This window comes from Nicotiana tomentosiformis, chromosome 1 (genome assembly GCF_000390325.3).
Source record: "Nicotiana tomentosiformis chromosome 1, ASM39032v3, whole genome shotgun sequence".
In the NCBI taxonomy this organism is placed as follows: domain Eukaryota; kingdom Viridiplantae; phylum Streptophyta; class Magnoliopsida; order Solanales; family Solanaceae; genus Nicotiana; species Nicotiana tomentosiformis.
Genome location: NC_090812.1, coordinates 1,039,014 through 1,059,838, shown reverse-complemented (window position 1 = coordinate 1,059,838; position 20,825 = coordinate 1,039,014). Strand labels below are relative to the sequence as shown.

The following is a 20,825-nucleotide window of genomic DNA, read 5'->3' as shown; positions in this document are numbered from 1 at the left end:
ATTTCACAGTTTTCTCAATTCAGTTTTCTACTTTTACAATATATACTTCTATTCTTTCTCCCTCGTGTGTATATCAAACAACAATTCTAGACTACAAGAGGGAACAAAGTCAACCCTGAAAGTCAGCCCTGAGATTTTGCCAAGTGTCATATACATAAAATGCCATGTAGCAATTTAGGACAAATCAGTTAATATAGGTAAAAATAGTTTCTCTTTCAAAATTTTGAATTTGAAAACAATGAAATATGTATATTATTTTTAAAGATTCAGTAGTTTCTACTGTTTTATTGGCAATTCGGCGCTTCAATCCCACGCCATTAGTTAGTTTAGGTAAAATTACTTTCTTTTTTAAAATTTTGAATTTAAAAACAATTAAATAGGTATATTATTTTATTAAAGAACCAGTAGTTTCTATTATTTTTTTAAAAACTGTATTTTTTTTATAAGAAAGAGGAATTGGGAATTCGGCGCTTCAATCACACGCCTCTCCTTCGCCTATTTGCCCTACAAATAGCAATCCTACAAATTCGGCTTCAATCCCATGATTTCAACTCCTCACTCACGAATTCTTCTATCCTATATTCTCAGTAACACGATTTCACAGTTTTCTCAATTTAGTTTTCTACTTTTACAATATATACTTTATTCTTTCTCCCTCGTGTGCATATCAAACAATAATTCTGGACTACAAGAGGTGATTGGTATGATTTATATTTCATGAACAATCTTTATTCCAGTTGAGATTGTATTTCTGGAACAGATTATTTTTGTGAAATTTGTTGACGGCGTAACTCCTATGGCAACTGTTGTTTACCAATCTTAGGGTTATACCACAGATTCTTGCTGATGATTTTTTGGAGAATCATCAGCAAAAAGTCAATTATTCCACATGATCTCTTGCTTCATATGTGTTTCTAAAGACATTTTGTTGGAGTTTCTACTTATATTTATAAATACCTTTGTCTATTTTCAGGACTTAATGGCGGCTAAAATAAATTTCGTTAGCGAAATTAACAACAAGTCAATGAATTGGAAATTAAAGGTTCGTGTTATCAGGCTTTGGGAAAATCCGGATCGCGGCAGACCTGATACCCTTTTTTTTTTTATTGAGATTATTGTGATGGTTAAAAAGGTATTGTTTTAAACTTTACGATTACTTTCTATTTTGCATTGTTTATATATGCGTAAGTATATTACAGTCATATACAAAATAACTCAGTCATTTTAACTAATTGACTATTTTTTTAGGGCTACCGCATTCACGCAAGTATTGGCGGGTCTTTTATCCAAAGGTTCAAACAACAAATTAAGGAAATGGGTTTGTACATTATGAAGAATTTTGTCCAAATAATATGAAACTGAAGATCAAAGACCACAAGTTTAAGTTGATGTTCATGCATAAGACCGTTGTCAAATTTAAAACTTATGAGCAGCTGTCAAATCTCCAAGAATTTGACTATACTGAGCTATTCGATAATTAAATTTCTCTCATTTTTCCAATTTTATTTTACTTTTAGTTATTTGTTATCTATCTTATGAGTGCTAAGTGAAAAGTAAATCAATATAACTAAAAATGGCAGTGAAGTAGTAGCTAAAAAAACTTTCCCTATTGTTGCAGTCTATAAATAGGACTACTTGATAAATCAACCAAATTTTCACTTTTCAAAGTAGGCTGATGTTGTGGAGACCGGAGAGAGTTCACAGAGAGAAGTTTGGCAACTATGTCTTACTGCCAAATGTGCATGAGTTAATCGTTCTATTTTGTATAGGCTTAGTAGAAATAAAATGGTTGTCATGTTGCCTTTCATATAGACTCAATCGTAAATGAACAACAACTATAATTAGTAAGAGAAAATATTAATTAATAAACACATTAAATAGACAGGTAAACCTAAGTTTCACTTAAGTTGTTATACATACCTGAAAGCTAACTACTTACTTTTGTGTAACTAATGAAAGTAATTGTAAAATTGAGGTGTCCTCTGTCGAAAATGACAATCTGATTTCTGTCTTATAAGAATACATTTTTCAGTTTCAGTTAATATTTTGTAATCTTTTTTCTGTCTTATATGTGTGGTTTACCAATTGCTATATCTTAGGTAGATCATGAAATTTAATAATTCTTTTACAATCTTCATTCATATTGTCCATAATGATTACTAATTTTGCACATATTTCATTGGTCAATGTTATTGTAGATGTTATTGGCGAAATTGTGAGCTATGAAGACGTACAATCTATCAAACAAGATGATAGCATCCGTATGTTCATAAACATTGAGATACAAGATTATGAGTAAGCTCGCCATAATTTATTAAACTAACTAAATATTTCAACAATTCTTTATTTTGATTCTTATGCATAACCTTATAATAATTGTAGGAGCAATAACATTTTTGCAACTCTTTGGGGAGACTTTGTCGAACAGATCAAGCCACATTTGAATGGATCCAATGATAAGCATGTGGTCGTCGCCATGCAATTGATTAGAGCACATCGATATCCAGGTTAGTGAATTGTCTACTTACTTTACAATACAATGTCTCTATATGATTAGTAAACTCTTAAAAATTACAGATCAATATCCGTGTGATGATTCAAAAGGTCATCTTATGTTGTAGAACTCGAATCTGTGCTCTTAAACCTTAAAAATCTCACTTTTACCCTCCTCGATTTGCCTACGCAGTCCGGGCAGGTTTCCGAAAAACTTTTATGTTGAAAACTAATGAAAATAAGAATTTTTTCCTTAAAAGTTGATTTTAGTTGACTTCGGTTAATATTTTTGATAAACGGGCCCGGATCCATATTTTGACTGTCCCGGTGGGTCCGTATCGAATTATGGGACCTGAGCGTATGCCCGAAATTGAATTCGGAGGTCCCTAGCTCAAGTTATGAATTTTTGATGAAAATTAAAAGTTTGGAAATTATTTGTTTTTAAGAATTGATTGATATTTGACATTGTTAGTATCGGGTCCGTATTTTAGTTCCGGAGCCTGGTACAAGTTCATCATGATATTTAAGACATGTCTGTGAAATTTGGTGAGAAACAGAGTTGATTTGACGTATTCAAACGTCCAGTTGAGAAAATAGAAATTTTAAAGTGTTCTTGAGAATTTCATTTGATTTGGTGCTAAATTTAGAATTCTAGGTATTATTTTGGCGATTTGATCGCGCGAGCAGGTCTGTATGATATTTTTAGACTTGCGTGCATATTTGGTTTGGAGCCCCGAGGGCTCGGGTACCATTCGGGCGATGTGCGAGTTGAGTTCAAACCTCAACAAGGCTGCTAGTGCACCAAATCTGGTGTGCCCGCACCTGCGAGCCTTTGGTCGCAGGTGAGAGCAAAAGCCTCGCAGATGCGACCCAGGCCTGGACTTCGTTTTTCTGCAGATACGGACTTTTCTCCGCAGGAACGGGACCGCCGAAGCGGAACCCTATCTGCAGGTGTGGCCCCAGTTGGCCCAGTCCTTTTCCGCAGAAGCGCACATTCCGTCCGCACATGCGGATGCGCAGGAGCGACCAAAGCACCGCAGGTGCGAAGGTCGCTGGGCAGTGAGCATTTAATTCGAACTCCAGTCATTTTTCTTCTCGTTTTCAAAGGATAGGAGTCCTAGGGCGATTATTTAAAGACATTTTCTTCCCCAAATCATAGGTAAGTGTTCCTTAACTCGTTTCTTTCAATCTTTTACTTCATTTTACTTGAATTTAACCTAAAATCTAGAGTTTCATGGTAGAATTAGGGATAAGGGTAGAAACTAGGGATTTCAAAAATTTGGGAATTTAAACCTCAATTCGGGGTCGGATTCCAAAACTAATTACATATTCGGGCTCGGGGGTGAATAGGTAAGAGGATTTTGGTCCGAACCTCGGGTTTTGACCAAGCTGGCCCGGGGTCAATATTATCGACTTTTTGGAGGAAAAATTTGGAAATTTAATTTATGAAATATAATCAATTCCTTTAGCAATATTTGATATTAATGAGTCATTTTTGAATAGATACGAGTAGTTTAGAGGTGAATTCCAAAGGAAAAGATGTGATTGAGAATTAAGTGGCCTTTGGAGCGAGGTAAGTATTGTGTCTAACTTTGGCTTGAGGGAATAGGTATTGTGTGAGTATTTGCTACGTGTTTTGTTGTTAAATACGATGTATAGTTGAGGTGACGAGCATCTATACGTTGTGGTCGAGTCATAGCATGCGAGTGAAAATCCATTTCTTGCAAATTTGTAGTCTTAAATCTTGTTATCCATGCTTATTGTTGTTGTTGAAATGTTGGAAGACTTGTATCCGGTTCCACCGAGGACGATAAAATTGTGAATATTAATTCGAGGTTGAGATGTTAAATTGTGAAAGTAATCATTTATGAAATATTGATTTCTTGTGAAACTTCTCTCTATCCGTTGTTACTGATTCTGTGAATTGTGAGGAAGAGTGTAAAGCACGAAGGGTGATGCCGTGCATAATTTAATTATATTGTGAGAAAGAGTGTAAAGCACGAAGGGTGATGCCGTGCATAATTAAATTATATTGCGAGGAAGAGTGTAAAGCACGAAGGGTGATGCCGTGCATAATTTAATTATATTGTGAGGAAGAGTGTAAAGCACGAAGGGTGATGTCGTGCAGTCTTATTTGTTATTTGGTGAGGTTGAGAGTAAAAGCACGAAGGGTGATGCCGTGCAGTTTTCCTTGCTATCTCAATTGCTTAATTCATTTAAGGATTTCCGGTTTAATTATGTCCTTTCATTATACTCACTATTTATGTTGTATTCCCCCACTGTATGTTCCTCTCCCTTTAATTCTGCATTTATTGCTTTACTTATTATTGTTGCCTCTAGCATGATTATACTGTTCAGGTTTTATGTGGGTGTCTTGTCCTAGCCTCGTCACTACTTCGCCGAGGTTAGGTTCAACACTTACCAGTACATGGGGTCGGTTGTACTGATGCTGCACTCTGCACTTTCTGCGCAGATTTTGATACCGGCTCAGGTTGATCGATATTTGCTATTGGTCTGTTGTCCGGAGACTCAAGGTAGATCTGTCGGCGTTCACAGACCTTGAAGTCCCCGTCTATCCTTTATGTCTTACTATTTTCTTTCATTCAGACAGTTGTATTTTCTATTACTTGTTGTAAATTCTAGAATGTTTGTGAATTGTGACTGCAGATCCGGATAGTAGTAATTAATATAGTTTTATGATATTCCACACTTGTTATATTTCATTGTAGTTAATTAATGTTAATTACTCAATGGAAATAAGAAAGTGGTAAATGATTCTCTAATGTTGTCTTGCCTAGCAAGTGAAATGTTAGGCGCCATCACGGTCTAGTCGGTGGAAAATTTCGGGTCGTGATAGTTGGTATGAGAGCCCTAGGTTGCTTAGGTCTAACGATTCACGAGCAAGCTTAGTAGAGTCTGGAGGATCAATACAGAGACGTCTGTGCTTATCTTCCAGAGGCTATGAAGTTTAGGAACAAGTTTCACTTCTATTTTTCTTTGTCGTGCGATTTTGCTTTCTCAGTGCTGATTGAACTCTTCTACTCTTATCTCTCGCAGATGGTGAGAACACGTACCGCTTCCTCAGCTGAGCAGCAACCAGAACCTCCAGTGACAGCTCCTACGCGGGGCAGAGGTCGAGGCTGAGGCCGTGCCAGAGGCCGAGGCAAGGGCAGGGCTCAGCCTAGGGCCCGAGCAGCAGCCCCAGCAGTGGAGCCTCAGATAGAGCTTGACAAGGAGGTTCCATCCCAGACTATTCCTGCCGGACCAGCTCAGGTTCCGGAAGGGATCATTGCTACCCCAGTACTTCAGGACGCTTTGGTCCGTTTGGTGGGCCTTATGGAGAGTGTGGCCCAGACTGGCGCATTTCCCATGGCACCAACAGTCTCTCAGGTTGGAGGAGGAGCCCAAACTCCTACCACTCCCGCTCCGGAGCAGATAGCTCCCCAGTATCAGCTCCAGCAGCTCAGCTAGTCAGATTAGTTCAGCCGGTTATTGCGGCACAGGTCGGAGATGGGCCAGCTATGTCTTTTGAGGCTTTATGGAGATTGGACAGGTTTATCAAGCTCTTTCCTGTCCACTTCAGCGGTGCTCCTTCATAGGATCCCCAGGAGTATCTTGAGAGCTGTCACGAGGTTTTACGGAACATGGGTATAGTGGAGACCAATGGGGTCAATTTTGCTGTATTTTAGATGAGGGGTTTCGCCAAGAAATAGTGGAGAGATTACTTGTTGACCAGACCAGCTGGGTCGCTTGCTCTTACTTGGGACCAGTTCTCTCAGCTCTTCATAGAGAAGTTTCTGCCTATCACATTGAGAGAGGAGCATTGCCGTCAGTTTGAGCGTCTCCAGCAGGGCAGTATGACCGTTACTCAGTATGAGACCCATTTTGTGGATTTGGCCCGTCATGCTATTCTTTTGCTTCCCACCGAGAGAGAGAGAGAGAGAGAGAGAGAGAGAGAGAGAGAGAGAGAGAGAGAGAGAGAGAGAGAGAGAGAGAGAGAGAGAGGGTGAGGAGGTTTATTGATGGACTTGCTCAGCCTATCAGATTGCAGATGGCTAAGGAGACTGGGAGTGAGATTTCTTTTCAGGCAGCTGCTAATGTCGCCAGACGAGTCGAACTGGTTCTTACTTAGGGAGGTCAGGGGTCTGACAAGAGACCTCGTCATTCCGGTGAGTTCAGCGGTGCCTCATCTAGAGGCAGGAGTACTTTTGGTAGAGGCCATCCTCCCAGGCCATTTCATTCAGCGCTCCAGGCATCCCACGGTGCCTCAGGTGGTCGTGGCCCTCAGATGCATTATTCCGACCAGCTAGCCTACAGTGCACCACCAGCTCCTATTAGTGCACCTCCACTCCAGAGTTATCAGGGTAGTTATTCAGGTCGACAGGGTCAATTTCAGGGTCAGCAGTCACATCAGCCGAAGTTATGTTATACTTGTGGTGATCCGAGGCACATTGCTAGATTTTGCCCTCGGGCAATAGGCAGCTCACAACATCAGAGTTCTCGTGCCATGGTTCCGGCACCAGTTGTTGCACCACCTGCTCAGCTAGCCAGAGGTAGGGGTCAGGTAGTCAGAGGTAGAGGCTAGACTGTTAGAGGTAGAGGTCAGGCCATTAGAGGTGGGGACCAGCCAGTTAGAGGCCGTCCCAGGGACGTGGTTCAGGGTGGTGGGGCCCAGCCCCGGTGTTATGCTTTCCCAGCCAGGCCTGAGGCTGAGTCATCCGATGCTGTTATCACAAGTATTGTTTCAGTTTGCAGTAGAGATGCTTCAGTTCTATTTGATACGGGATCTACCTACTCCTATGTTTCATCCTATTTTGCTTCCTATTTGTTTGTGCCCCGTGATTCTTTGAGTGCTCCTGTGTATGTGTCCATACCAGTGAGAGATGTTATTATTGTAGATCGTGTTTATCATTCATGTGTGGTCACCATTGGGAGTCTTGAGACTCGTGTAGATCTTCTACTTCTCGACATGGTTGATTTTGATGTCATACTAGGTATGGATTGGCTGTCACCTTATCATGCTATATTAGATTGTCACGCCAAGACAGTGACCCTAGACTTGCAGGGGTTGCCTCGATTAGAGTGGAGAGGAAATCTTGGCCATTCTGCCAGCAGTGTAATCTCTTATGTGAAGGCTCGACATATGGTCGAGAATGGGTGTCTAGCTTATTTGGCTTATGTTCGCGATTCTGGTGCGGAGGTTCCTTCCATAGATTCAGTGCCAGTTGTTCGTGAGTTTCCAGAGGTATTTCCTGTAGACCTGCCGGGGATGCCACCCGACAGGGATATTGATTTCTGCATTGATTTGGCTCCGGGCAATCAGCCTATTTCCATTCCGCCATATCGCATGGCCCCGCCAGAGTTGAAAGAATTGAAGGAGCAGTTGCAAGATTTACTTGATAAGGGCTTCATTAGACCTAGTGTCTTGCCCTGGGGTGCACCTGTGTTGTTTGTGAAGAAGAAAGATGGATCGATGAGGATGTGTATAGATTATCGACTGTTGAACAAAGTCACCATCAAGAACAAATATCCATTGCCGAGGATTGATGATTTATTTGATCAGCTTCAGGGTGCCAAGGTGTTTTCAAAGATTGATTTGAGATCTGGCTACCATCAGTTGAGGATTAGGGCATCCGATGTTCCTAAGATAGCTTTTCGGACTCGATATGGGCATTATGAGTTTCTAGTGATGTCATTTGGGCTGACAAATGCCCCAGCAACATTCATGGATTTGATGAACCAGGTGTTCAAACCCTACTTGGATTCCTTTGTGGTTGTGTTTATTGATGATATCTTGATCTACTTCCACAGTCTAGAGGAAAATGAGCAGCACCTTCGGATCGTTCTTCAGACTCTGAAAGACAGCCAGTTATATGCTAAGTTCTCAAAATGTGAGTTTTGGTTGAGTTCAGTTGCTTTCTTAGGTCACGTTGTATCAGCAGAGAGTATTCAGGTGGATCCTAAGAAGATTGAGGCAGTTCAGGACTGGCCTAGACCCACATCAGCTACAGAGATCCGTAGTTTTCTGGGTTTGGCGGGCTATTACCGTCGATTTGTGGAGTGGTTTTCATCCATAGCAGCCCCGTTAACCAGATTGACCCAGAAGGGTTCCCCGTTCAGGTGGTCAGACGAGTGTGAAGCGAGCATTCAGAAGCTCAAGACTGCTTTGACTACGGTACCGGTATTGGTGTTACCCACAGGTTGAGGATCTTATACAGTATACTGTGACGCATCTCGTATTGGTCTGGAAGCGGTATTGATGCAAGGTGGCAAGGTTATTACATATGCTTCACGGCAGCTGAAGGTTCACGAGAAGAATTACCCTGTTCATGATCTAGAACTGGCAGCCATTGTTTACGCGCTGAAGATTTGGAGGCACTATATTTACGGCGTGCCATGTGAGGTATTCACTGATTATCGAAGCTTGCAGTATTTGTTCAAGCAGAAGGAACTCAATCTGAGGAAGAGAAGGTGGTTGGAGCTATTGAAATACTATGATATCATTATATTGTATCATCCCGGGAAGGCCAATGTAGTGGCCGATGCTTTGAGTAGAAAATCAGCTAGTATGGGTAGCCTTGCATATATTCCAATGGGTGAGAGACCGCTTGTATTGGATGTTCAGGCCTTGGCCAACCAGTTCGTAAGGTTGGATGTTTCTGAGCCCAGACATGTTCTAGCTTGTACAGTTGCTCAGTCTTCTTTGTTTGAGCGCATCAGAGATCGGCAGGATGACGATCCTCATTTACTTGTACAAGCTAGAACACGTCTTATATTTTAGAACTCGAATCTGCGCTCTTAAGCCTTAAAAATCTCAATTTTATCCTCCTCGATTTACGTGCACAGTCCGGGCAGGTTTTCGAAAAACTTTTATGTTGAAAACTAATAAAAATAAGAATTTTTACCTTAAAAGTTAATTTTAGTTGACTTTGGTCAACATTTTTGGTAAACGGGCCCAGATCCGTATTTTGACGATCCCGGTGGGTCCGTATCGAATTATGGGACCTAGGCGTATGCCCGGAATCGAATTCGGAGGTACCTAGCTCAAGTTATGAATTTTTGATGAAAATTAAAAGTTTGAAAATTATTTATTTTTTTAGAATTGATTGATATTTGGTATTGTTAGTATCGGGTTCGTATTTTGGTTTCGGAGCTCGGTACAGGTTCATTATGATATTTAAGACATGTCTATGAAATTTGGTGAGAAACAGAGTTGATTTGACGTGATTCGAACGTCCAGTTGAGAAAATAGAAATTTTAAAGTGTTCTTGAGAATTTCATTTGATTTGGTGCTAAATTTAGAGTTTTAGGTGTTATTTTGGCGATTTGATCACGCGAGCAGGTCCATATGATGTTTTTAGACTTGCGTGCATGTTTGGTTTGGAGCCCCGAGAGCTCGGGTGCCATTCGGGCGATGCACGAGTTGAGTTCAAACCTCAACAAGGCTGCTGGTGTACCAAATCTGGTATGCCCGCACCTGCGAGCTCGCAGGTGAGAGCGAAAGCCCCGCAGATGCGACCCAGGCCTGGACTTCATTTTTCCGCAGATGCGAACTTTTCTCCGCAGGAGCGGGATCGCAGAAGTGGAACCCTGTCCGCAGGTGCGGCCCCAGTTGGCCTAGTCCTTTTCCGCAGAAGCGCACATCCCGTCTGCACATGCGGATGCGCAGGTGCGACCAAAGCACCGCAAGTGCGAAGGTCGCTGGGCAGTGAGCATTTAATTCAGATTCCAGCCATTTTTCTTCTTGTTTTCAAAGGATAGGAGTCCTAGGGCGATTTTTCAAAGATATTTTCTTCCCCAAATCATAGGTAAGTGTTCCTTAACTCGTTTCTTTCAATCTTTTACTTCATTTTACTAGAATTCAACCTAAAATCTAGAGTTTCATGGTAGAATTAGGGGTTAGGGTAGAAACTAGGGATTTCGGAAATTTGGGGATTTAGACTTCAATTTGGGGTCGGATTCCAAAACTAATTACATATTCGGGCTCGGGGGTGAATGGGTAAGAGGATTTTGGCCCGAACCTCGAGTTTTGACCAAGCGGGCCCGGGGTCGATTTTTTCGACTTTTTGAAGGAAAAATTTGGAAATTTAATTTATGAAATATAATCGATTCCTTTAGCAATATTTGATATTAATGAGTCATTTATGAATAGATACGAGTGGTTTAGAGGTGAATTCCAAAGGAAAGGCTGTGATTGACAATTAAGTGACCTTCGGAGCGAGGTAAGTGTTGTGTCTAACTTTGGCTTGAGGGAATAGGTATTGTGTGAGTATTTGCTTCGTGTTTTGTTGTTAAATACGATGTATAGTTGAGGTGACGAGCATCTATACGTTGTGTTTAAGTCATAGTGTGCGAGTGAAAATCCATTTCTTACAAATTTGTAGTCTTAAATCTTGTTATCCATGCTTATTGTTGTTGTTGAAATGTTGGAAGACTTGTATCCGGTTCCACCAAGGACGATAAAATTGTGAATATTGATTCGAGGTTGAGATATTAAATTGTGAAAGTAATCATTTATGAAATATTAATTTCTTGTGAAACTTCTCTCTATCCGTTGTTACTGATTCTGTAAATTATGAGGAAGAGTGTAAAGCACGAAGGGTGATGTCGTGCATAATTTAGTTATATTGTGAGAAAGAGTGTAAAGCACGAAGGGTGATTGTGTGCATAATTTAATTATATTGCGAGGAAGAGTGTAAAGCACGAAGGGTGATGTCGTACATAATTTAATTATATTGTGAGGAAGAGTGTAAAGTACGAAGGGTGATGCCGTGCATAATTGATTTATATTGTGAGGAAGAGAGTAAAAGCACGAATGGTGATGTCGTGCAGTCTTATTTGTTATTTGGTGAGGTTGAGAGTAAAAGCACGAAGGGTGATGCCGTGCAGTTTTCCTTGCTTTCTTAATTGCTCAATTCGTTTAAGGATTTTCGGTTTAATTATGTCCTTTTATTATACTCACTCTTTATGTTGTATTCCCCCACTGTATGTTCCCCTCCCTTTATTTCTGCATTTATTGCTTTACTTATTGTTGTTGCCTCTAGCATGATTATACTGTTCAGGTTATATGTGGGTGTCTTGTCCTAGCCTCGTCACTACTTCGCCGAGGTTAGGTTCGATACTTACCAGTACATGGGGTCGGTTGTACTGATGCTACACTCTATACTTTCTGTGCAGGTTTTGATACCAGCTCAGGTTGATCGAGATTTGCTACTGGTCCGCTGTCCGGAGACTCAAGGTAGATTTGTCGGCGTTTACAGACCTTGAAGTCCCCGTCTATCCTTTATGTCTTACTGTTTTCTTTCATTCAGACAGTTGTATTTCTTTTAGACTATTACTTGTTGTAAATTCTAGAATGTTCGTGAATTGTGACTCCAGATCCGGGTGGTAGTAATTAATACAATTTTATGATATTCCGTACTTGTTATATTTTATTGTAGTTGATTAATGAATGAAAATAAGGAATTGGTAAATAATTTTCTAATGTTGGCTTGCCTAGCAAGTGAAATGTTAGGTGCCATCACGGTCCCGTCAGTGGAAAATTTCGGGTCGTGACAATCCAGTGAGGAACACTTGGCATGCGTCGAAGCTTTGGATCAATTCAAACCTTCCTCAAGTTGTTGACTTTTGCTCCAGGTCTTTAAGTTATGTAATGTGGGATTATTTTTAAAGAAGTCTGTGTTTACTCATGGACAACTATATGTTGCACTTTTAAAAGTAACAAGTAGAAAAGGGTTGAAGATCTTATGTTATGATGAAGATGGGAAAATAACAAATGAAGCTACAAATATAGTGTATAAAGAAGTTTTCCGAAATTTAGAAGATAGAAGTTTTTAATAAGTAAGTATCAAATGAGCAGCACCAACATCAAGTTCAGTGTACATACTTAGTATATAGTTGGTCATACTACAAACAAACATAAAGTTGGATGAGGTAAACATTCTTCTAAATTTAATTTACTTTGATATATCCTGTTATAGCTTAATTTTTGTTTTAGTCATAGGAAAATACTTTTATTTGTTAAATTATATATCTATATTTGCAGTCAATAACTTCAGTTAAATTATGGAGTTGCAAGAATATGGATTACCAACCATCATTTCACATTCATTGATTGCTACTAGGTATGCAATATTATTTAGGATGAATTTTATTAGAAAATATATACTAGGAGTGGTAGTGTGATCTTTGAATGTTCATAATGAATAAGAAGAAGAATATCCTCAAGTTGGCATAGGGTGAATACATAACTTCTGAGAAAATTGAGAATGTTTATGCCAAATGCAAATTTGTTGCACAGTGCTTTGTCTATGGTAAGCAGATAAAGAACTTTTCTCTTACGAATTCACTAAATGGTGTCTCCTTTGCTCACTACTGCAACATTGCAGGAGATATCTTTACTTCCTCTTTAGTAGCAGTAGTTTGTGTAGAGCCAGATGTCTTTAAGGAATGAGCATTATCTGAGGGAATCAAGGTAGCTTTTAATCTTCAGCATTTAGCCAATGCATTTACATTTTTTCAAATGCTTCACTTAAAGCAACTTGTGTGGAGGACATCATTTAGATTTCATGTTGCATTGCATTAACCATCATATTTTGCGTGTATTATCATTAACTCTGCACAGAGCACATGAGATGTGCTTATATTCACACAAGTAGAAAATTACAACTTGCTTCTAGAGCTTCCCATAAAATATACTGGTAATTGAATGTTTGGCCAACTTTTTTATTCTGATGATGGCTTATTTTGATATATTCCTGTTAGTTACAATGATTGTTTCTTTATACAGAGGTTGCGCAAAAAATTTTCATAACTGATTTCGACTACCTTTGTTTCCTTCTCAATACAAGATGATTTATCACCTGTTAATTCGTTCTGGGTAATTTTTGTTCATAGGAAATGTCCTGATAAGTGCAGAAAAGCTATATCATCTTTAATTTTTGCAACAACAAGACTTGCCGACGTGCCAGAATTACGCCAACTAAGAAGTGTATTTACTGAGATATATGAGAATTCCCTTGAATATTATGTCAGTAAAGAGGTACTCACTCATCTTTTTACTGTCAGAGAAAAGGTACTCACTCATCTTGAACATACAACTGCAACTTTACTTTTTCCCTCTAGCTCCAAAAAACATAACAAATTTTTTTTCTTGAAAGTTTGTTCAAAACTTAAACTCAGTAGATACAAATGAGATGAAGCTCAATTGATGCAAGAGATATCATTAGAATTTGGTATAGAATGAAATTTCAAGGCTTTAGAGCAGAAACTTTACAATCCACTTGTATCAGAACAAGTAAGCATTGAATAGAACCTCATAATCTCATATGTTCTTGTATCTAAGCCAACTTGAATTGTTGTTTAAAAGTAAATTTGACCAGTAGTTTTAATTCATAAAGTCTTATTCCTTAAGTCAAGTACTTAACAAAATAGAGAAAGGCATTTATGTTGTAGAATGTGGAACCCACGACAAGTCAAAACTCTTAAAATAATTAGGACTTGATCCCAAACTAAAAGATAAAGTCTATCACAAATTGACATATTTAAGATAATCATAGTATTTTTTTTTCTTTCTTTGATCCATCATTTGCACTGGAGAATTTTTAAACTTTTTGGTTGTGGATGAAGGCTTCGACAAATTGTGAGCATGTCAAGATGAGCTTCCTCTGTGGTCCCCTCCCCCTACAGTTCTTTTCTTATTTTACTGAGCAAATGACTTAGTCGACGAGAATGTTAGAAAAATCTCCTTAAAAAATTAAGGAATCACTTTGCCACCGAGCTCAATATTTAAAAGCACATGGTCTTCTATTCAATTTTTTATGTATCAGCATTCTTACAATTTTATATTTGAAGGTTGGCTGATGAGTAGAAACTGAGAATAAATCAACTGCTATTTTCAATCTTGGTCGATCAACTGGTTTGTTAATATGATGAACACGCTTTGATTATTACGTATTTGGTTTTACTGAATTTTATCATGTACAACTTATATTTTAATTTTTCAGGCGTGGGTAAGAGTTGCCTCCTTTTACGCTTCTCAGATGGCTCCTTCACCACCAGTTTTATCACCACTATTGGGTAGTTATCCTCTCCTTTCTTTCTTGACATTCTACAGTTTTTATTTTCATATCTTGGTATTTTTCTTAAACTGCTTGTATTTAAATCCTAAAGAAAAATATATAGATGTAACTGATTACAAGTGAAACTTCACAATAAGATGGGATTCTCATTGAATAGCAATAGAGAACCTCTTAAACTTAAATGTAAATCATGAAAATGTTCAGTAACATGGTCTCCAGCAGGATTAATAATATTAATGGCCTCTATAAAAAGCATATGAGTATAGATATTTAGATGTTTTCTCTTTTTTTGCCAATTTATTCCAATGCAAAAAAATTCTATCACAGTATTGATTTCAAGATAAGGACCATAGAACTTGATGAAAAACGAATCAAACTGCAAATTTGGGATACTGCTGGCCAGGAGCGGTTCCGAACAATTACAACAGATCTACATGTAGGTTTTTGTAGTTAATGGTTTGCCTAAAACATAGACCATGTCGGTCCTTTATATGCTGCCTTTAACTTGAGTATGCATCCTTCATGAATACTCAACTTTCTCTTCTGTAATATAGGTTTCTGCAGTTAATTGAGAGAAACATATACCTTTGAATAACTAACATTAACGCTATGTAAAAGAAAACTATCACTTATCGCGAAGTCAACTGAAGTGTGCGATATTGAGCTGCAATTATGGACCATGTGTATATGAACTGAAAGTGAATTTTGGAAAATCTACTTTAGCTTTTGCCTTATTAGAGTTACCCAACCTTCTCTGCTAAGTGCTAATCATGTTTCTGTATATAAATATTGGCGGTCCCTAGCATAGATACAATCATATGAATTTCATATATTTATTTTTTGATTTAATTCTTTTGAATGTGATCGCTAAATTTAGTCTACAATAAAGATATATTTCTACTATATTATTTTTTTTCTTTGAAACAATCCGCGCATCGCGTGGGTACGTATACTAGTTTATTCAATTTACGTGACAAACTTTATTTATTTGTAGTATCTTTCAAAAAGAATGAAATATTTTTTTTAATAATTAATTTAATTTTAAATATTTTATTTTATTTATTTTATCCTTAATAAGAAGCTTATATAGTTATACAAATCTTATGCCCCACAAAAGTTTTACCATTTGAACTTTAACATCACAAATTTGAAAAATCTCATTTTATTTCTTAAATTTGTACTGAGTCAAACTATAATATATAAATTAAACTGGAGACACTAAATATCCATTTCATATATCTTGTATACTTATTTTTCGGCACGTGCGTTGCACGTATATGTCAAATTATTTCATATAATTTTATAGAATAATATTAACATTGTTAAAATATTATTTTTAGGGGATGATTATACATGAAAAAATTAAGTACAAACTTCTGTAAATGACCGGTGTAGATGGTCGTATGGTCGCTTGATCAATATTGATTTATAGTTCATAACACTAACCGTGAAAATCACATTGAATAGCTATACATAATAGTTATTATATAATAAAAACATATAAAATAACGAAAAAGTTATGTCTTTTCTCTCACAAATAATTTTCTTAAAATAAAATAAGTAACCCTTTGAAAAGTTCCATTCTTAACAACTAAATATGTTTAAAAAAAAATATTTTACTAATAAAAGAACATAATTATTTAGAGAAACACAATAGAAATACAATTTTCAAAATTTATTCTATTATTATTGTTAAAAATAAACTAAAAGGTTATTTGGATTTTCTCTCAAAAAGATATCAAATTCATGATAAATGGACAGCAACATTTAAATGATATTTATGTGTAAACCTCATTTATTCTTATGATTTCAAAAATTTATTCAAGTTAGTAATTCTAATTCACATATTACAACCTTGAAACTATAATCATTCACATAATTTCATGCATGCTACTAAATTACATACCAACAAATCAATCTCATTTGTTAAAAGGAGTTATTTTTTATTCTTAATTATAACATGCATGCAAGACACACTATATATTAAGTGCCCTAACATTTATAGAATTATATTTATAAATAACTAAGGATAAGAAATAACATATAAATCATAAGTTGAATAAGAGAAAATAGAACCCATTTTTTCGTTATCAAACTGCTCAAATCTCTCCAAATAATAGCGTGACGCAATAGAATCCTTGACACTATCATGTGGCACCTACTTTCGTAAAATAATACTTACTTTGATAAAAATTTACCAAAGGAGTGTTTGACTAATTAGAGCTGTGTCTATGCGCCTTGTAGATAATTTCTTTAATATTCAATCTTCTAGACCATTATTTGTTTTTTGTCTCTAGTATATTTCTTCAATGAGAATGAACTTGTGTTCAATGTTTGATGGGGTGGATTTTGAATTGAAAGAAGAGTTGGTTAGTTATCTTAAAAAGACACAACTTTAGGAAGGGAAAGACACATCAGTTGCCTTCTTTTTATTTAAATATTCTATAGTTAATATATTATTATAAATAATATGTGTTGTGCCAAACCAACGTGTCTAAAAACTTTTCTGACCATTGTGACTCAATGCAGCAAATTTTCAGTTTTTTTCCTTTTTTCTTTCAATTTTAGGAATAAGATATTTATATTATCTAGAAAGTCAAATATGTAATTTAACTTTTAATTTCAGGGGTTCATGCTTTTAATATAATATAGATTAAAATAAAGCACTTACATTGCATATATTATGATAAATTCTCATTTTTATTTCAATTTGCTTATTGATTGTTTTGCTTCAAGTTATCTTAAATTTACTTTGCTAGACAAACGTTCTTTTGTATAAGATTTTCATTATATAAGGAGTTTAAATATGTTTGGAAAAAAATCATAATATCATTAATATTTGTATCGAATTTTCATAGTGTATTGGTGTAAGTATTTAATTTATAATATAAAAATTACTACGGCAAAAAAGAAAACCTTCTATTAAGTATCTATTGTGGGGTCCATCCCATAAATTAAGGAAGAAATTGATTGACAACCATCTTTTCTTTATTATTGTCAAATAAGGTAGGTTGCAGAAGGAAAATGTCAAACTTCTTCGGCGGAAGAAAGAAAAAATTTACATTACAAATTTTCAACCAATCCTTCATTCTGATTGGTTGAAGAGGTAGGCTATTTCTCCTATAAAAGGAGAGTTTCGACTTCTTCATTTTATCACACAGAAAGAAAAGCAACACAATAGTTGCAAAGAGTATTTCTCAGGCATTGTGAGAAATAGATTGTGTAGAGGAAAATAGAGAATGAGTGATATTGTTAGTGAGGTGGGAATATCAAAAGAGGGTTATTTCTTTTGAGTGTTGTAGTGGTCTTTGGAGTATTTTACTCGCACCTACAAAGTGTAAAATTCTTTGCTATAGTGATATTAGTTGCTCGTCTCGGGACCGTGGTTTTTTCCCTTATTCAAAAGGATTTTTCACGTAAAATTTTTGGTGTCGTTGTCACTCTTTTATTCTTGTTAATTACCGTATTTCTGTGCTACATTATTATTCCGCATTTAGTACCGTGAATATTATTTTTATGGGGGTTTATTCCCAATAACTAGTATCAGAGCACAAGTTCTGCTCGTTCACAGAAATACTATTCACTGTCGGTAGTACTATACTCGGTGAAAATAAAAATATCCAGAGTAAAGTACGAGGTAGCAAAATTTAACGGAGATCGCGATTTCTCAACATGGCAAAGAAGGATGAGCATGTAATGACCCGACCGGTCATTTCGAGAGTTATAGCCCCGTTTTTCCCATTTCTGCTTTTTTTGTGCTTTTCAGCTATATTATGATATATCGGGTTAGTTGGGTCAGGTCCGGAGTGGTTTCAGAGTGAATTGAGACACTTAGTCTCTAAAGTAGAAGCTTAAGTTGGAAAAGTCAATCGGACGTTGACTTATGTGTAAATGACCTCGGATTTGAATTTTGATGGTTCCGTTAGCTCCGTTAGGTAATTTTGGACTTGGGAGCGCATTCAGAATTAGATTTGGAGGCCAATGAAAGAATTAGGCTTGAATTGGCGAAAGTTAGAATTTTGGCGATTTTGGTCGGTAGTAAAAATTTTGATATCGGGGTCAGAATGGAATTTCGAAAGTTAAAATAGGTTCGTGGTGTTATTTTTGACTTGTGTGTAAAATTTTAGGTCATTCGGACGTGGTTTAGCGGGTTTCGGCATCGTTGGTGGAATTCAGAAGTTTAGAAGTCCTTAGGCTTAAATTCGAGTGTAATTTGGTGTTTTGATGTTGTTTTGAGTGATTTGATAATTTGTCTAAGTTCGTATGATATTGTGGGATATGTTGGTATGTTTGGTCGAGGTCCCGAGAGCCTCGAGATGGTTCTGTGTGGTTAACGAGAGGTTTGGAATTTGGAAATGCAGCTGAACTGCTGCTGCTGGTGTTTTGCCGCACCTGCGGAGAGGGAGTCGCAGGTGCGAGGGCACAGAAGCGCTTGGGGAAGTCGCAGGTGCGGGCAAGGCTAAGGTGGACTGGAACCGTAGGTGCGAGAAGGTTGTCGCATCTGCGAGCCCGCAAGTGCGAGATTTGGCCATAGATGCGGAAGGGAGGAATTTGGCTGGCTTCGCAGAAGCGGAGGGAGATACGCAGGTGCGCTTACGCAGGTGCGAGATTTGGCCGCAGATGTGGGACCTGGGATCTTAAGTGAGTTCCGCCCCTGCGATGGAAATTCCGCAGGTGCGGCATCGCAGAAGCGGAAAAAGGGACCGCAGGTGCGGTTTCACTGGGCAGAATGTTATAAATTGAGGACTTCGTGATTTTTGCTCATTTTCACCATTTTTAACACAGACTTTGGAACTTTTGGAGTGATTTTTGGAAGGAATTTGAGGGTTCTCGCTGAGGTAAGTTCCTTGAGCCTAATTATCCTTAGTTATGGTATTTTTTCGTTGATTTCTCACCTAATTAGTGGGGTTTTGAAGTAAAAATTGGGGGTTAGGGCTTGGAATTTTGGAGAGTGTAATTTGAGGGACCAAATGATGTTGGATCTTGATGAATTTCGTATGGTTAGACTCGTGAGTGAATGGACTTTCGGGTTTTGTGACTTTTGTCAGATTTTGAGACGTGGGCACGGGGGTCGGATTTGAGTCGATTTCGGATTTTGAGTCTAATTTAGTAGTTTTCTTGTGGAATTGATTCCTTTAGCATATATAAATGGTATTGTACTACTTGTGGCTAGATTCGGGACGTTCGGAGGTCGATTCAAGAGGCAAGGGCATTGCGGAGTAGAGATTTGCTCGGATTGAGGTAAGTAACGGTTGTAAATCTAGTCCCGAAGGTATGAAACTCCGTATTTTTGTGTCATGTGACTATTTGGAGGTAACACACATGCTAGGTGATGGGCGTGTGGGCGTGCACCAATAGGGACTTGTGACTTGGTCCGTCCCGTAGCAACTGTAAAGCTGAACAACCTGTTGTTGCTACATACTCTTTATGTGCTTTGTAAAGATTTACTGTAAATCATGCTAGATACCATGTTTAGGCCTTATGCTAGTATTGTTTGGACACTTAGAGGTCGTTTATTGCTATCCTCTCACTACTTTAGTTGATATCCCGTACTCAGTCATGTTCATGCATTCTTACATCATAGTTTAGTCTGTATTATTCTATTTGTTGCATCATGTTAATGTTGTTTGGGCTGATTTCTTTGATTTCTGAAAGCCCGAGAGACTGGAGAGGTTTATGACTGAGTGAGGCGGAGGGCCTGTTTGTGAGGTATTGTACCTTAGCACGTGAGTTGTCCGTGCGGATTCTGATATGATATTATAGCACGTGAGCTGTCTGTGCAGCACATGAGTTGTCTGTGCAGATTATAGCGCTTGGGCTGTAGGAGCCCCTTCGGAGTCTGTACACACCCCCAGTGAGCGCAGGTACCTAATGAGTGCGAGTGCCGAGTGCCGAGTGTCGATTGATTGGGAGGCATGAGCGATTGTGAGATTGGAGTGATTGGGAAGACTGAGTGATGTTTTGCCCAAGGGGCGGTATATGATTTCATTCGGTGTGCTCATAGCGACTTTGAGTCCTTGTTTGAGAACTGTTCAAAGATATTTTTATTGGTTTTACCTGAACTGGATTTAAATAAGCCGATTTGACTTAAACATTGATTTTTAAAACATGTTGTACTTTACAGAAATATTTTGATATGAACTATACTTACATCTAGCTCGTCACTACTTCTCAGACTTTATTTACTGCTGTTACTTACTGAGTTGGTGTACTCACGTTACTCCCTGCATCTTGTGTGCAGATCCAGGCATT

At 37.8% G+C, this 20,825-nt stretch overlaps 2 long non-coding RNA genes across 3 annotated transcripts; both read left to right on the top strand.

The window, feature by feature from the left end:
- The first annotated feature begins 549 nt into the window (after positions 1-549).
- Positions 550-2,528, top strand: LOC108948653 (uncharacterized). Of its 2 annotated transcripts, XR_001973395.3 has the most exons (4): positions 550-694; positions 974-1,042; positions 2,199-2,295; positions 2,383-2,528. It is a non-coding gene; the product is annotated as an uncharacterized lncRNA (long non-coding RNA). The 2 variants fall into 2 exon arrangements; XR_004512300.2 differs by lacking the exon at positions 974-1,042 and having other exon boundaries at positions 556-694.
- Positions 2,529-12,672: 10,144 nt separating this feature from the next.
- LOC138896549 (uncharacterized) lies at positions 12,673-13,829 on the top strand. Its single transcript, XR_011409932.1, has 3 exons — positions 12,673-12,806; positions 12,882-13,534; positions 13,653-13,829. It is a non-coding gene; the product is annotated as an uncharacterized lncRNA (long non-coding RNA).
- The last annotated feature ends 6,996 nt before the right edge of the window (positions 13,830-20,825 follow it).